This window comes from Xenia sp. Carnegie-2017, unplaced genomic scaffold (assembly GCF_021976095.1).
Source record: "Xenia sp. Carnegie-2017 unplaced genomic scaffold, XeniaSp_v1 HiC_scaffold_6, whole genome shotgun sequence".
Lineage (NCBI taxonomy): Eukaryota > Metazoa > Cnidaria > Anthozoa > Malacalcyonacea > Xeniidae > Xenia > Xenia sp. Carnegie-2017.
The window spans coordinates 13,625,445-13,643,499 of NW_025813526.1; the positions used below are offsets into that span (position 1 = coordinate 13,625,445).

Below are 18,055 nucleotides of genomic sequence, written 5' to 3' on the forward strand. Positions count from 1 at the left end.
GAGTTTGATGAATTTAAACAAACAATAAAACTTCCTTTTTAGATATATCTTACCTGTACAATAATTTTGATCTATTTAATATGTTATACATCAGAAAAAACTAATCGACCAAAAACTAAAGCTCTCGAGTCATGCAAACATTTTGCCGACTGAAAACAATAATCCTCAACTTCTTAAAATTTGTCACAACTTATTTTTTCAGATAAATGAATGAGTCATTTAAAAATCTTTTACATAACAATCGTAAAGCTTAAAAACACGAAATATTTTAAGTTTTTCAAACGTAAAACTCACACAACATACTGTAAAAACATTCCCATGTAGGATGTGTTTCCTACATTCGTGAAATACACGCACATAACACGCGTGTTTTATACCTACGAAAAACCACTCTACAGCTGCCATATTGGCTTTATTTTATTATATAGCTTTTGTATCGGATTTATCGTTCCTGTCTGTTAATAGAGCTCACTGGCCACAACACAGCAAAAACAATTTGTTAATTCAAATCTTAATCTTACCAGCTCCTTCATAAACCACAAAATCTTCTTTTATCCATCGATAACAAGGAAAAGCATAAATTTCTCTCCGACTACTACTTTTTTTTCTATTGTAATTTTTGCCAAAAACCAAGCAGATAGTATCGTACAGCCGCGAAGATTCAAGGAAACCATTACAATTTCACCAACATCTTTTCGCTTTACTTCATATTCATCCTCATCGCCTGCTTCGAAATCATTTGAAATTTGTCCAACTTAAAATACCGAGTTTCCTTACCATTCTTACCTGTAAAAATCATTGGTAATTAATTAGTAAGTGAGTAAATTTCGCATCTATAAATTTATATATTTACCAGTAAGTTTGATAGAAACTGTAGAATTTGTTCCAGCTCCAGCTCGATCACAGGTCTTGACTGTTATTAAGTAATCCATTGTGGTTATCTTGAAATTCGTGAATTCCCTTAGTAAAGAAACAAATACATTGGCGTCTTGTTGTGTAAGAGGAATATTGTACATATAGTTGCCATAAAAAGTCGACTCAAATAAACTAACTGCATGTACAATCCTTAACGTGCACAGGAGAATATTCACAATTAATGTAATTCTGAATTTTGAATCTTAAGAGATCTGACTTGTTAATCAATGACTTCATTTGGTTACTTTACAAATGATAGTGCGGGGTAAATCACAGGTGGAAAACAAATAATCCAACGCTTGCTTTCTAAAAGCTCGCCCACGTTAACACATACTTCAAAAAAACTATTCCAAAGCGGTATTCCACCAAAACCGATTGCTAGAATTGAAATATATAAAAATTCTTGCCACCATAAAAATGAGAATTAATAGCAGTGCAATTTCTGATTGGCAGTAATGTTATATTAGAGTAGGTTTTTGAATACAGTCGATATCTCTTCTATGGAAATATAGCATTAATCACTCAGTGATGGAAAATTGTTATGGCGCAGTTGATTTTAAGAATTTATAAACACTTCATTGATAAAACGTCGACAAAAATAAAACAATGGGGAAAATGAAGACGCTTTCAGAAATCACCAATCTCCTTTTTTGCTTTAAAGCAAGCAGATAATAAAAAAATACTGTCAAATTTTGACGACCCATTAAAGACAACCTATGTGTTAACCTATAGTGTGATTTTAATCTCCCGCCAATGTCTGACTTATACAATCAAAATTGTAGAAGATTTGCAATTTAACTTAATTTTGTTATTTCTTTTATTCAATAACGCAAATTTTTTAGCGTTCTTATACCATCCTATATTTAAAGGTTTGCATTTACAAGTGGTGTCACTTGATTTTTAAATGCAGCAGAGCAAGGATTCTAAGATTTGATCTGTAGAAATCTGTTTAACAAATATAATCTTCTACATGATATTTTTCTTTAATCCAGTTTCTTTTTGTTTGTCAGTGTTACTATAATGCAAGGCAACTGCGGAGAACAAAGAGTGAAGAAGTTTTTCTTATTGCAGTTATTGTATATCATCTTGCAGAGAAAGAGTTTTTTGGTAATTCATATCTATGGTTAAGGAAGCGTTTTAAACCATCCATTTGGCATAGTCTGTAGTAAGAAATTGATTTATAGAACATGTCCATAAATTTTTATGAACATTAAGGGAAAGAAGTAAACAATCGGCTTGAATTAAAAAAAAAACAGACAAAACGCGAGACATATCCATCTCCTTGATTAGTACAAATGGCAGAGGCTTTAACAGCTTTCAGGTGTTTAGGGTATTCAATATCTACCATGTAATAACGCAAGAAACTTAGAATAGTAATAAAATTTTTTCTTTAGATATTTTCAATCAGTTTTCTTCTTTTTCGAGCTCACTGGATACACATGACATGCACAATTTGTCAATGTTTAAAACGCTTATAAAATTTTCGGTGTGTTTCTTCTATAAGATACACATACGGTAAATAGATTGTGGGTGTTTGGACACCCAGATACCCAAAGCTGCTTAAGCCTCGATCAATGGCCTTCAAGTTTACTGCGAGAAGGTGAAGTAAGTTTGCCCTTGTTATAGACAAAATAGGATATATTTTAGCGACATAAATAGTAACAAATGTCACCGGTTGAGAAACATGTCTTTGCATTTCTTAAAACAGGATTTTAAGAGGAAATCGCAACGCATGCCAAGATAAGGAATATGAACCCAGATTTTAGGTAGATTTTCATCTATTGAAGTGAGGTTGTCAATGGAAATAGAATCGTTGTATTTGGATTTTAGTCTTTAAATAAAAAGTTTGTAACGGTGTTAGGATAACCGTTCCAAGACATGTAAGATATGATTATTTCAATTTGATTGTTGAAAAGTGTTTTATTGCTACAAATTTTGAAGGCATGGTGGTAAAGAGATTTTACCCATGCAATTTTTCGATGAAAAGATTCGAAGCTATAGAAATCTGAGTACTGACCGGTGTGGGTGTCTTATCGGTAAATGTCAGCTCCATCAACCGAAATTTTTATATCTAGAAATGAATTATGCCATCTTGAAATTTATCAATTATGAATGTGAGGTTGGCATCAAAACTATTAAAATTCGATAAGACAGCGGAAATATTGGAGGGTTTGATCAAAACAAGCGTGTCATCAACATAACGGTTGTAGAACTTTATTGTGCCATCATTAATGAGATAGGAAACTATTAATTTTTCAAATTTGGTTAAAATTATATTAGCAAGGACAGTTCCTAATGAGGAATCCATAGAAACGCCGTCGTTTTGGGTATAAATTATGTTATTAAAAGAAAAGGCAGGTTCGTTGCAGCAATCTAAGATAATTTTTTTCAATTTAGACTTTTTTAAAGTTGTTGAAATTATGTGTTTATCTTTTTGACTGTGCAACAGAATGGAGCGTTGGTTAAAAAGGATTCAACGTCGAATGAAACGAATTGATAGCCTTCATCGAACAGATGTTTAGGAATGCTATTATATTAGTTACTGCGTCAAAAGAATCCGAAAGGGAAAACAGTTTTGGAATTTGCTTATTATACTATATTTCTTTAAATTGTCGGCTGGTCATGGTTTTTGGTGTAAAACAGACGATGTGTTTCCTAAAATTGTCCTTGTTTAGTAAAAACGTGATAGTTCAGTCAAATCATCATAACATGCACATCTGCAAACTTTGTATTGACTATTTTGTTTTTTAAACTAAAAGAAGAAAAAATAGGTGCGCGTTGCGTGCATGTGTGTGCCTGTCAAGTATATTATTACTAAATGAAGTAGATGAAATGAGCCTTATTAAAATAAAACTGTATATTTAACATTATTTTCTTCAAATTTGTTTAAGATTTGAAAATGTTATTTAGTCATATGATCAATTAATTGTTTGACTCTTTCTGCATTTTTCGAATGCTTTAGCTTAGATTTCATGAGACGTGACTGCGCTCAAATCTTGCATCCACTGTTCTCGCTTCAATGAAAGTAACGTCATTTAGATTTTTTGCTACTTTTAAAAGTTTTTTCACCGAAAAGCATTTTTGCTGTAATTGTGTTTCAAAAAAGTTTTTTGACGTGTCTAAGATAGCGTTCAGAAAACGTCACTCCAATAAACGATAAATGAACACAACACGCATATGACTTGTATTAGATTAAATTTGAAAGTAAACGCTTTGCGTTGAGCATATCAAATGATGGCAAGTCGTTTGTATTTCCTCTTCATAGTTTGACACGTATCATATTTCACTTAATGTAAAATTGTTAATACAAAGAAATATTATTTGTATTTTGTACAATATTCGAAAGCAAAATAAATTCATTTACTTTTAGCGTTTGACTTCACCAACTGTGTACTGTGAGCATGTATGAATAAAGCAAACTATGTATAAGCTATTTAAATTCTACCCAACTGGACTATACATACACCAGACATACATTCTACTAAGTACAAGTTGCTAATACCGGTCACTGAAACGAGATATAATTGATATTTGAGGTCGCTTGTGAGCAGGCATTTCAACTATATCTTGACTTTTATTTATTATTCTTTATGAAGTTTTGTAAAGAAATTTTTTTCGTTTTCACTTCGCATAAATTGAGCTCGCGTTTAGTTCCGCTTGAATGGATGACAGGGAATATCGTATACAAGTCAATATTTTGGCGGTAATGTTTTTAGTTAATAGTTCTCAAAATAACAACTTCCTCTTAGGATTATGCCACCATCAAATCTGTTCCTATTGCAAATGACTTCCGCTTGATATTTGTAGGAAATTTGTCATTACATTTATACTGTATGTATATGCGCTTGGATTCATTGTTATAGTCTTTATGCCGAATGAAAAACAACTCACGATATTTTTCCGACAAAGCGACGAACGCACAAATAGATTTATAACGTTAAAAGCAGTAGATTGAATAAAGTTTAAAATATCTTTAAATTATAATGCAGTTTTAAAAGAAATATAATATTTTATATTTACTTACAGTTTCAAATCTTTATTTTACTTCTGTTATCAACTCACTTCTTCTTAACACAATAACAAAGTATTGAGATGATGCTTGCTTGAAGGACACTTGCAAATATGAGAATGGTCTTAACGATGCTTGGTAATATAGTTCTTCTAAATGAAATGTTAATGAGTTACAATTATAACTAATAGCTATATTAAGCACATCACGTATCTTTTTGTTTACGTTTGGAAGATTCTGTTTACTACGGGTGAAGGAGGTAAAGAGTCAGTGTTCTTGAGTACTCATGCATTTTAGCAAATATACATTAAATTTAGATGTTGAAAAAATTACAAACGAAGCAAACTGTTTAACTTTCTGTAACTTGAGTCAAAAGTTAGCTAACTTTCATTGAAAACTTTGTCAATTGCAACTGGCATAATTAAACAATTTTTGATTATAATTTACTAGGATGGATTTTAGCGTTACTATGTCGAACCTGGCCTTGTGTTAAATTGGTTGAAACATTTCTGCTGAATCTAAAATTGCAAATAGTATATTGTTACATTATTTGACAACTCCTATAATACAATTCATTCGATTTATCATTGATTAGTGCTTTTCCGACAGTTTTAAACTTTATATACGTGCTAGTGGTAGCGTCCTTGGGGTAGAATTCTGACGTGTTTCCCAAAGTTGTTCCAAAGACCAATTTGAGATTTCATAAAGAATAAAAGATTTAGCTGGTAGTGTGCAACGAATCTGATTTGAAACAAAATTAGTTGCTTTGTGAAAACGGTCACATAACAAAGTCAATACAGTCAGCATCGTTGTCTATAATACTGCTTTGAATACATGTGTTGACAAATCTAAATAAAAATTGCTCCTCTGAAACGTGTGGCTTTTATTTTAACATAAAACCTACCCAAAGGAAATAGCATCAAACATACAATCAAACATTTCTTATGGGTGCAAGCTTTCGAACGCCTATTTAAGTCGCATATCTTAGACGCTTGCATTGTCTCTACGACTCTCAACAACCTAGCGACGCTAATGGGGTTATGTATCCCTATATTGCATCAGGAATCTTAATTAGGAAACATCTTATTACTTTTGCTGAAAGTATTACCTCCTTTCCTCAACCTCATAACATTAATGGAATTATATTAACCTTTATAAACGCGTGATATTTGTAATCATTGATACAATATTAGTCGTTTTAATCATTCGTACGACAAATATAGATCTATAACGACTTTTAGCAACTTTTAAAAACTTTTCAAAATATTTTAACCAGTAAAGTATAAAAAAATGTTATAAAGATACGGAATGGATAGTCAGAATTTTAGCTTTTTGTAATCACCTTAGTTTGCAATATTATTTGAGGCAAAGAAAAACTTTTTGTGCATTTATTGTTTGCATTGCAACGACTCTTTCTTTGTTTATTGATTTATATTTATTATCTATAGCCAGATGATGTTATGTTTCTAGAGAAATCTCAACTATTATTATACGTGGCGTTTTATTGCCTTACAGATCAATATCGAAAATCAACCTACTGTGACTACGCATCTAAATGAAAAAAATTCACTTTGATAATACTTTTGTGTGTATAATATTTGCATTTAGTTAGATTTTATATTACGACACACAATATATGAAGTAACGTAGGCTTAAAGATTTATGATGATTTACTAAAAAAGTTATTCGTCGTTCTTTCAGATTTAAATTTTGCCAACTCTGTTATACTTATTGCGTAGTGGGAGGTAGATTCTTTTTACACTATGCATCCAATTACAGTAGAGAAATATTTCTAAGTATATCATTAGGTGTTGCAAAACCATGGTGAATAATATTAGTAGAAGGTTGATTTTGGTACATTATATGTGTTTGAATCTAGCCCCTTTTTTTTCAATTGTTGCAATTTCATTTACAAATTAAATTATAAAGGAGGAAAAGCTATATTAAAGCTACCAGAGACTACTGTCGACATCAATCCCATAAGGTTTAAAATACATACATTCCAATGAGCCATAAAAGAAGATTCCTTAAATAACCATTAAAGTGAATTATTGAAACAAACCACTTCTTTTTAAAATTTGTAATCATTATTTAAAATTTATCAATACGAGTTTTATCCTAAAAAGCTCGATTAAATTAACTTTTATAAACGATTAATAGTTCTAATCATTGATACAATTAGTCTTTTTGTAAATATTCGTGTAAAAAATAAGCACTATCTATTACGACTTAAATATTTTAGTCAGTAAAGTGCCAAAATTTATTTTAAAGATATGAAATAGATAATCAGAGAATGAGCTTTCAGCATTCACCTTGGTACACGTACACTTGTTAAATTGCACACTTGTAAGAATATTGCGTGGTATGACTCGATTGGCAGTAGACCACTGATTCCCAGCAAGACTTAATGCAGGCAGTTTCTTCACGTCTAATCCTTCATTATATCATAATTACCTTTGAAATACACGTAATTATTCGTGTAAAAATAAGGACGATCTATTACGACTTATATATTTCAGTCAGTAGTGCCAAAAATTTGTTTTAATGATATAATATAGATAATCAGAGAATTAGCTTTCAGCATTCATCTTGATTGGCAAAGTTATTTGAAACAACTCTTTTCTTTATTCACTGATTTATATTGATTATCTCTAGCCAAATGTTGTTGTACTTTTAGAGATATCTAAGCTATTATGATACGCGTCGTTTCATTACATTATAAATCAATATTGAAAATCACCCTATTGTAGCAACACATCTCAATCAACAATGCCACTTAGATAAAACTTGGAGCAGCTAACTCCAACTGACTTATAGTACGATGCGTAATATATGTAGAAACGTAAGTTTTAACGATTTACATGACTTACATTAAACGTTATTCATAGTTCATTCAAACTTAAATTTCTCAACAATGCTATATTTCTCGGGTCGTATGAGGTGGATTATGCTCACCACAAGCCAATCACAGTTGAGAAATATCTCGAAATATATCGTTTGTGTTGTAAAACCAAGTTGAACAAGAAGTGTAGCGAGTTGATTTGGCTACAGTGTGTTTGCATTTGCTTCATTTCTGATTTTGGCAATATTTTCTTATCAAATAAATAGGAAGGAAGCAATGTTAGTAGTTCAAAGCTACCGTTGTCAACATCGATGCTATACTCGTTAAAATACATGAATTCCAATTAGCTACAGCAGAATTTTAAAACCGATAACTTCAAGCTCTTATCAAATCTACTGTTTGAGAAAGCTTGTAATCATTTGATGATGAAATTTAATAGCAATGAAAAGTAAAGAACGAAGTGAATATTTACTTAAAAACATTACTCAATTATTTCAGAATGATTTAAATTATTCATAAACATTATGGTAATCACAAAAGCTTCGAGTTCTTTTGACCTTGAATGGCGTCGTAAATAGAAGAAGAATAATTTCACTCGTAGAAATTTCTGTATTTGTTGTTTAAATTAAATGTCGTTTCTCTTAGCTACATTTACTCCAATATCTATTGATTTTAAAATATATTGATCAAATTGCAAATCTTTATAATGATAGATATCACTTATTTCACAGTTGAATTACCGCATGAATTGGCAATGTTTATGATTATTACTAACATTTATTTACCATTGAAATAATGTTTGATCATTCTATATACACGCAAAACCTTCACTGCACTATTTCTCAAACATGATCAAGATTTACTTCTAGAAATATTCGATAAAAGTATTTTAAATTAGGTATTAAAGTATATGGGTCAGCGACTATAGCCTTATTGCATGAACAATATTAAACGCGGTAATTGAAAATAATGTTATGTTATTCAACATCGATCTCATAATGAAAATTTCCCAGTGTTTATAACTACTTATTTCGTACAAAATGATCATTCACGTCTTAAACAGCAAATAAATGGTTGTGCCACCTCCTAAAATAAGTCATTGAGAACAAAAAATTTTTGCTTTAAACATCTTGACTTTAACCTTACGTAGGCTAAATGGTACATAAATTCCAATATTAATAGCGTTGAATGTAATGCCTTTTTATGTAATACATATGAGGCAAAAACAAATAATTTGTCCCGTCTTATTCACTATTTTTACAACTTATGCATAATTTACAACTTATGCATATGAAATTTTTTAGTTTTTCTTTAATGCAATTTTCGCATGAACTGTATGGTTGAAATAAGCCTGAATATTATATTGCATTGACAAAGCAAAAAATTATTAAGTTATGTATTTCTTAGCAACCATTAATACACCAACAATACAGCAACCATTTTCTTCGCCACAACTTAAATAAATAAAGTGGCTATTAGAACAAACCAAAAAAAAAGTTTGGAAAATTTAAAAAGTAGGGTAAATTTTCAACGTTAATCGAGTGAAAATATGGCAGAACATCAATTGTTAGTTGGGAGAAATATGTATTGCTCCCCCAGAAATGATAGCTTCCGTACCCTGATAGTGAGGTAATGCATTTTGAAATTGAGTATTGTAAATTCGATATTACATATTCTTTAACTTAATCCTCTTTAATTTTTCTTGCCTATATCCTGCAGCAATACCAGATTTGCAACAAAATTCATTTCTCACTCACAACAGATTGACAGTAAAATCAAGCAAAATCAACTTTTATAATGTCAATCACAGCCAAAATTTACAGTCATGATCAATTCTTTCAATGTGATATAAAATTGGTTCACCTGGACAAGTTTTGCACTAGCAAGTTCAACTTAAGCATTGAAAAAGTTGAATATATGTACAATGCCAATTTAACACTTATTTATACACCTTCCATTACTAACATTTGTTTTAATAAGTTTAATGTCTATAAACATTAGCTGAATTAATATAAGTCAAAAAGATCAAAGAATGTCTTTTCCAATGAATCATTGCAAATGATTTATAAAAATAGAATAAAACTTAAGTCGAGAAAAGTCATACCACAAATCATATATGAAATTAAGTGCTCATTGTTGTGTCTAGTAGCAGTGAGGTGTTTCCTGATGTAGATTCCAAATTCAATGTATTGATACGAAGCACATACTCAATGCAAAATTGGCAGAAAATGTTTCAAAAACGACTTCTTCTAAACTAAGGTTAATATCACTGTTTTAGTAAGCTTTTCGCATTTTGGGTTTGGCTAAAGTGCTAATTCAATACAATGCTTAACATCGCTAATAAAACAAGGAAATCTTTAGAAGGAAAATTATAATTGCAAACTGATTTTGCCCGTTAAAGTAGACCAAATTTTATCGAAAGCTTACTTACTTTTAACATAGATTCTTTTAAAGTATTTATTCGCTCTTTAAGAAATACCTCTGAGATTTAAAAAGTACTTTATCTGAGTTCAATATTACTCTGAAAGCTATTTACGTGACGGTGCTCTTCAACAAAATGGAAAAAAACATTAATATTGTACTAGCTTTGAATGTTTTAAATGATGATGATATAGAGTAAAGTTCACAATTTATACACGTGCCACTGCATGTAAGCCCGATTTGAAACTTCGGTTTTACTGTCACGTGATTACATAAATTACGCGTGAATGCTGCAGTAATTCCTGTAGACCAATTTAAATCATGTAGTTTCATAATATGCAGTGGTCTTAAAAATGCAGCTACTTCAAAGACTCACATTTCATTCAAAGGTGCTCGCAAAATAGAAGAAAAGTTCGCTTCTTTATTTGTCACAATCGATTAATCAAATTATACTTTTGTTCAAAATTAATTCTCTTTGTTATTTCAATTTGAAAACATCTAATTGTAAAAGGTATTGCAATATAAGTTATTTACAAATTGGTTATGTAACTTTTGAACATTTTGCTTGAATTTTGAGTTGTAAAGCTCTTTTTACTGAAATAACGGAACATCCTTGAAAGATGATATCAAGATTCAGAATTGAGTTTGAAGCTGCTCCTGTATGCAAAAAAGGCAGTTATGATGCTGTCATTATGATGCTTTGCCATAATATTAACTTTTCACTTCATGAAGACAAAATTAGAAAAGTTTTGTGCCTTTATTTTAATGCACTTGATTCATGCTGTACTTTTGGAATATTTTTATTTATGTAGATCGTTCCAGTCCATGACTATTGCTTGTTTTGTAAAATCTCCGTCAGACTCATGCAATAAATGCTTTTTTTAAACAACGTCATAACTGTTTTAAAACAGCATTTTAATTCGGGTTATTGCTTCGTATTTAAAATTTAAAAACACGTTGTCATCGATGACGAAATAAAATTGCCATTGATATCAATCAACGACATGTATATAGCACACATTTGTAAATGTAAGTCTGAATTTCTTAACTCTATTGTAATATTTTCCTTCTTTTAGTCATAGGCGGTGGGACGGGCGATATTAGTCGAGAGAAAGCTACTGTTGAAAAATTTCAGACTTTTTCTACATATGGAATTTTACCAGATCTTGAGCGATGTGTTTTAATCACTTTAAACGTTTTTAAATATATAGTTTGTTGTTTGTAACAAAAGGTTTTAAGAGTGGCAAATAAAAGAAGAAAAATATTTATTTAAGAATCAGGAAGTTTATTGTATGCAAAGCAGCTGCTCAATTCCAGCCGGTAAATGTCAGTGTCACACTGATGTCATTTCGTAATATGAATACGATTGTACAAATAATTTTATACATGATAACATAGGGTGGCTTTATTCGTGCGCATGCAGTGGCAGATCTAGGTCAGGTCAAAGTAAGTTATAAAAGCTCATTTTAAAATAAAAGGCTTTTTAACAAATTTGTTGGTTAGAAATTTGTAAGGAATATTGAAGACTAAAATACTCCCAGTAGGATTCGCTCCAAAATATTATAAAGTGTAAATATATATTCAATAAAGCATGCGGAACACCCATGGTTCCACCTCATCTAGGATCACAGTATTGGATACATTCAGTATACTGTGGCTAGCATGTCCATTTGACATATGTTTATAATATTTTTTGGAGCAACAGAAAGTATAAAATTAGGTACAATTGCCAAATATGTAGACTTTATCTTGTGGTTATAAAAGACGCTATTGGCGTCAAGTGAAATGTGACAAATGTGATAAATCAAGTAACAGACAAACGTACACAAGATGCAACAATGCAAAGTATCATGATTTGTACGTTAGCCAAAGCCAATGAACTAATTCATGTTCAGGATGATAACGCAGATGAAAAGATGTTAACCAAGCAGCAGATGACGATTACAAACCTGCTACAGCGTTAATTAAGTCCCTTCGCACAAACAAGTCCATTCCTTCAGAATATCCTACTAAATTACTAGCAAATAAATTTTATTCCTGCCATTTAATCCAGAGCTGTACAAAAATACTCTGAATCTTTTATGAACACAGAAACAATCTGTGTGTGTGCTTCACTTGTAGAGATTTCAAAATAATTATTCATATGTTTTCATATTTTGAAGAAACCAGAAAAATTTTCTAAATATGGAAATCTGAAGATAACATTGATGACTTAGTGGGAATTGTATACAGCCAATCAGAAACTGAACTCCTCTGTTCTTGACAAAATTCACACAGATCAAAAGCAACAAGTAAAAAGCAATCAGCAATATCTTCTAGTAATTGTTGAGAACCTCGTGTTTGCTGCAAAGCAAACATTGCCATAGGAGGACATTCAGAGGAAAGAAAACAATCTCAGAAATTAAAGGAGAGAAATTTCTTGAGTCATCACACTTAACATGCAAAGATATACCATGATTGAAAAAAAAAGCTTCAAAGCCAAATGAAAGAGCACGCAAAACATACATCAACAAAAGCACTGAATGAAGTCCTTGGAATAGAAACAAATAACACAAAAGTGATCCAATGTCAACGAGCAGCAACTTAAGAAATAGACTGAATTTTATACATAGGTAATAAAGAACATGGGAATTTCTCTCATACAGTGTGAGCAGCTGTAAAGAATACAGCGCAATTGTTAAATATAATGGTGAATATTCTAAGCACGTAGCAAGAACGATAATTGGGGTGGGGGCTCATATTCATAGATAGGACATGCCGTATTAGTTTCTTATGAAATCCATTGTTATTTTCCGAATTAAAAAATGAATATATGAATATGCCCCCACTTATTTATCGTTAAAGCTCCGGACCTGGACTTTTCACAAACTATTTACCTCTAAAATCCGTGATAAATAAGTTAGGCTCTTGAAGTTTTACTAAGCTAGAATATATGTCTGATGTATAATTCATCTAATAGCTGTAGTCTATAAAAGTCCCATTCCATTGGTCATGTTTTGATATTAATAAATTTGAAAATACAAATTACCAAAATACAGTTTAAATTTTTCAATTTCACATAAATATTTCTAAAAGACCTTAGATCTTTTCTAAATCACCGCATAATAAAATGCAAACCAAGTAACCATGTTTAATCTGAAGAGAATGCGTCATTTTATTAGACATTCTGTCATTTTAGCATTACGTATAATGAGCATGACACATTATTATTAACAGAAACAGCTCTACTACTCAAGTTATACAGAACAAAACCTTAAAATTATATAACAAACATAGTCTTGATCATGATTTATGATCCTGGATAAACTTGATAACAAACATATACTGAGAACATCTGACAAACTAACCAAAACACCGCGAACAAAAGACACCTACATAAACATGCAACTGACGACAAAACAATACTGCCCACTTAACGGAAACTGCTTGCAGTCATCCGTCGTCTACCAAGCTAGTGTGAAACGCAAGGACAAAAGCACAACTGAGACTTACATTGGATTTACAGAAACGAGTTTAAGACCAGACATTGAAATCACACTGCCTCTTTCCACCACAAAACTACGAACTCGACAGAACTCAGTAAGCACATTTGCATCCTAAAGACATCAACATTGACCACGACATGTCATGGAACATCATCACACACAGCAAATCATACAGCAGCACTAGTAAATGATGCAACCTTTGCCTCAAAGAAAATTCTTCATCCTCTACCAACCATCCAAATCATTCCTCAATAAACGCAACGAACTTGTTCCTCTTGTCGCCATAGATCCAAAATACTCCAATAAGGATTCTCTGGATTTTATTTTGAAATTTTTATTAAGCTTTCAACTCGGTGCTTCGAGCCTTCGTCAGAATGTAAGAATATATTATTCCAGAGAATCCTTATCATTATCATAATATGCCTGGGTTACCAATTTTCAAATATATTAAATCGACATATGGGATGGATAGTCTCAGAATAACGAGAAAGTGGGAATTATTCGCACGCAAAGAAATATCCACGTTGGAGCAACTACACTTACACAACTGCAAACAACAGCGAAACCTACCGAACAGTATCAACTACCAACCACCAATAAAAACGAATTATGCCCAGACAACAACACAATAAACAGACATATTGACATCCCCATCATCTATTCATAACTAAAGACAAAACCAAAACGACAAACTAATAACACAACGACTAAAATAAAACACTCAAATTTCATGAACGTAATCGATACACCCGAAACCATTACAACGCATCTTATACCATCCAATAATATCAACTCAACTACTAACCAACCAATCAGACGCTCCAAACGCCTACAAAATCTTTGTAAATAATATATTCTTACATTCTGACGAAGGCTCGAAGCACCGAGTTGAAAGCTTAATAAAAATTTAAAAATAAAATCCAGAGAATCCTTATCATTATCATAATATGCCTGGGTTACCAATTTTCAAATATATATATATACAACTAAAGACAATATATATATACATAGGAAGTTTTGTTTATTTGAATCTCCGTAAGTAGAGTGCTCGATGTTTAAGAGCAGAGCGTAAATATTGATGATAAGAAGAAAATACACAAACTTGCCTGCTAAAAAAAGCTGAATCTGAAAAGCACAGAGCCACTTTGTTTATCGGTTTACTGTGTTAAATAAAGAGCCTTAATGCTATGGTGCAAACATAAAATTGATGAAAATTGCTCTAACGCTTCTTCTCATATCTTGCAGTGCTGAAATAACATTTTCCAAGTTCCCGCTTATAAAATCTCGGTTGAGATCGACGACGAACCCAGAAAGGCAACAAAGTTTGATGCTCATGTCAGTGGAATCTGACATAATGGACGGGTTAGTCATTGAAAATGTAGTTTAAATGAAATTTTAAATGCTTTATCTATTAAAGGCGAATTTAAAATTTTTTTGCTTTAGAACCCAGTACTCCAAATTCTGCTCTTACAGCTCTTATAGCTTTGCAGATTTTCGCGCTATATGTTTTTATACTTAATGCTTTTTTAAATCAAGATTTAAGCGTATTGCGAATTTTAGAAAACCTAATAAGCCCTCCTATTGTCGTCTTCCTCTTCTATGTCGTCTTCCCATATTTTGTAAATAATTATAATTATAAAGACATACTATTTAAAAATTCAAATGTCATTTTTCAAAAAAAAAATGTAGATATATATATATATGTATATATATATATATATACAAAGTGTATAACAATGTGCCCTCCCGGCTATCACCATAGTAAAATGGTGACTCCTGCAGTTGGGACACAGGACGTACGGTTACACATTGTATGGATTGTATTGTAGAGTCACCAGAGCGCTCAAACCAGAGCTTTATATATATACAAAGTGTATAACAATGTGCCCTCCCGGCTATCACCATATTAAAATGGTGACTCCTGCACTTGGGGCACAGGACGTACGGTTACACATTGTATGGATTGTATTGTAGAGTCACCACAGTGCTCAAACCTATAAAGGTGAGCATTGCATATCACGAACACGGTGAACGTCTCCATATGAGACTCCCTACACAATCCGAGAGTGCTCAAACTACGCACGCGCAGTGAGCGTAATATACAAAGTGTATATGCAATGTGCCCTCCCTATATATATATATATATACATAGGAAGTTTATATTTGATGATTCTCCTCATAAAACAGTGTTCGATGCCCGGGAACAGAAGGTAAATATGTGTAGTGGTGTTGAGAAAAAATCGCAAAACTACAGATTCATCCCGACAAGCCTGTTTCGTGATTGCTCACTTTTCAGGGGATTTATGAATAAATACTTAATGCTTAAAATATATAAACAAGATGACGGAAGTAAGTGTATCAATCAAGGTGTATAGTTACAAATTACATAGGAGTATTTTGGATCTATGGCGACAAGAGGAACAAGTTCGTTGCGTTTATTGAGGAATGATTTGGATGGTTGGTAGAGGATGAAGAATTTTTCTTTGAGGTAAAGGTTGCATCATTTACTAGTGCTGCTGTATGATTTGCTGTGTGTGATGATGTTCCATGACATGTCGTGGTCAATGTTGATGTCTTTAAGGATGCAAATGTGCTTACAGAGTTCTGTCGAGTTCGTAGTTTTTGTGGTGGAAAGAGGCAGTGATTTCAATGTCTAGTCTTAAATTCGTTTTCTGTAAATCCAATGTAAGTCTCAGTTGTGTTATTGTCCTTGCGTTTCACACTAGCTTGGTAGACGACGGATGACTGTAGCAGTTTCCGTTAAGTGGGCAGTTTTGTTTTGTCGTCAGTTGCATGTTTATGCATATTCTGTTAATAATAATGTCATGTTCATTATAATGTAATGTTAAAATGCCAGAATGTCTAATAAAATGACGCATTCTCTTCAGATTAAATTCATTTTGATCTGTGTGAATTTTGTCAAGAACAGAGGAGTTCAGTTTCTGATTGGCTGTATACAATTCCCACTAAGTCATCAATGTTATCTTCAGATTTCCATAATTAGAAAATTTTTCTGGTTTCTTCAAAATATGAAAACATATGAATAATTATTTTTGAAATCTCTACAAGTGAAGCACACACACTGATTGTTTCTGTGTTCATAAAAGATTCGCAAGTATTTTTTGTACAGCTCTGGATTAAATTGCAGGAATAAAATTTATTTGCTAGTAATTTAGCAGGATATTCTGAAGGAATGGACTTGTTTGTGCGAAGGGACTTAATTAACGCTGTAGCAGGTTTGTAATCGTCATCTGCTGCTTGGTTAACATCTTTTCATCTGCGTTATCATCCTGAACATGAATTAGTTCATTGGCTTTGGCTAACGTACAAATCATGATACTTTGCATTGTTGCATCTTGTGTACATTTGTCTGTTACTTGATTTATCACATTTGTCACATTTCACTTGACGCCAATAGCGTCTTTTATAACCACAAGATAAAGTCTACATATTTGGCAATTGTACCTATTTTATACTTTCTGTTGCTCCAAAAATATTATAAACATATGTCAAATGGACATGCTAGCCACAGTATACTGAATGTATCCAATACTGTGATCCTAGATGAGGTGGAACCATGGGTTTTCCGCATACTTTAAAGAATATATATTTATACTTTATAATATTTTGGAGCGAATCTTATTGGGAGTATTTTAGTCTTCAATATTCCTACAAATTTCTAACCAACAAATTTGTTAAAAGCCTTTTATTTTAAAATGAGCTTTTATAACTTACTTTGACCTGACCTAGATCTGCTACTGCATGCGCACGAATAAAGCCACCCTATGTTATCATGTATAAAATTATTTGTACAATCGTATTCATATTACGAAATGACATCAGTGTGACACTGACATTTACCGGCTGGAATTGAGCAGCTGCTTTGCATACAATAAACTTCCTGATTCTTAAATAAATATTTTTCTTCTTTTATTTGCCACTCTTAAAACCTTTTGTTACAAACAACAAACTATATACTTAAGAACGATATAAGTGATTAAAACACATCGCTCAAGATCAGGTAAAATTCAAATATAAAAAAGTCTGAATTTTTCAACAGTAGCTTTCTCGACTAATATCGCCCGTCCCGCCGCCTATGACTAAAAAGAAGAAAAATATTACAATAGAGTTAAGAAATTCAGACTTACACTTACAAAAGTATGCTATATACATGTCGTTGATTGATATCAATGGCAATTTTATTTCGTCATCGATGACAACGTGTTTTTAAATTTTAAATACGAAGCAATAACCCGAATTAAAATGCTGTTTTAAAACAGTTATTGTTTTAAAAGCATTTATTGCATGAGTCTGACGGAGATTTTACAAACAAGCAATAGTCATGGACTGGAACGATCTACATAAATAAATATAATCAAAAAG

At 31.9% G+C, this 18,055-nt stretch overlaps 1 long non-coding RNA gene across 1 annotated transcript; it reads right to left on the reverse strand.

Moving 5' to 3' along the window:
- Positions 1-554: 554 nt before the first annotated feature.
- Positions 555-5,002, reverse strand: LOC124457678. The gene is made up of 3 exons (XR_006952726.1): positions 4,940-5,002; positions 854-960; positions 555-786 (listed from the first exon to the last, which is right to left on the reverse strand). It is a non-coding gene; the product is annotated as an uncharacterized LOC124457678 (long non-coding RNA).
- Positions 5,003-18,055: the final 13,053 nt, after the last annotated feature.